A 1,323-nucleotide genomic window follows, 5' to 3' on the forward strand; every position below is an offset into this window, starting at 1 on the left:
TCTGAAAGCAGACAACGGCAGCGCCGGCCCGAGGGGCTCCGAGGAGGGCCTGTGAGGAAAGCACTGACCAGCTCCCTAACAATGAGCCCTGAGCAGTGTTGCCTCTTCCTCTGCCCTGGAATTATCTTTTGTTTTTGCCATCTGAGCCACTTTGTCCAGAGTCAGCCTCAATGAATGGCACTTTCACTGAGAGGCCCGGCTTCCTTGGAAAAGCCACTCCACGGCCTGGCGCCATTCCTACCTCATCTCCGAATCCCCCCGGTCACCATGAGGTCAGTGCATCACTCGTGTAATGAAGCGGGGCGTCTGGCCCAGGCACTCAAGGGGACCTGCGGTCAAGGTGTTGGAAACCTGACTTCCTTCTCCAGCCTGGGAACTTGCTGTGTGCCTTTGGGCCTGCCCCTCGCCTTCTCTGGGCCTCTGTCTCCCCATCTCAGTTCCCCGAGAGCCTCAGATGCGATCCTATGGCTTTTCTATCTTGGAGCCTCTAGCCCCACCCAGTGTCAGGGTCCTGGGCCCTCCACTGGGTCAGGATGGGGTTCTCAGGGGGTGACCTGGGGCCACCGAAGGGGGTCTCTGGGTTTATCTGAGCACCTAGCTCCACTCAGGTTGGCAGGGAGGGTCAGTAAACCGGAGCCATGAGGAAGTTATTAGCTAGCCGGCTGTCTGGGCCAGATAGGGTCTGAGGGTTCATGTTGGGAGCAAGTGAGGTGCAGGGCTCAGCTGGTCCCCATTTGGTGGGGGTGGGGGTGGGGTTACCCTGCCGCCTCCAGGTCCTGCTCTGAGCCTTGAGGGGAAGTTGGCCATGGGGCAGATGCTCCCTGCATGCTCCTGGCGTGCAGGCCATCTGCTGAGCTCAGAACATGTACAGGCTTCAAAACCTATGACTCTTCCCGAGAAGGGAAGGGGACCCCAGAGGGGCTGGGGCCGCTGGGGAGGGCTCCCCATAAGAGGGGGGTCCGCTGACAGTTACTCAGTTCCTCACTTACTCAGCCCTGCCATCTTCAAGCCCCCGTTCTTCCTTGGCACGTCTGAGCCTCAGTTTCCATACCTGGAAAATGGGCGAATAATAGCACCTCCCACCTTGGGTGATCCTCAAGAGGCAATGAGAAATTCCACGTCAGAAAAGGTAAAAGAGTACCTGGCACAGGGCAAGCAGTAAAAGGCTAAATTATTACCATTAATTCAAGTCAGTCAAGATACATTTATGGAGCACTTGCTGTATACCAGATACAGGGCCAAACCCCGAGGATGCCGAGATAAATAAGATTCAGACCCTGCCCTCCAGGACCTCAGAGTGGAGTGGGGGGCGGGGGGACAGGC

This window comes from Myotis brandtii, unplaced genomic scaffold (genome assembly GCF_000412655.1).
Source record: "Myotis brandtii unplaced genomic scaffold, ASM41265v1 scaffold303, whole genome shotgun sequence".
NCBI classification, from domain to species: Eukaryota; Metazoa; Chordata; class Mammalia; order Chiroptera; family Vespertilionidae; genus Myotis; species Myotis brandtii.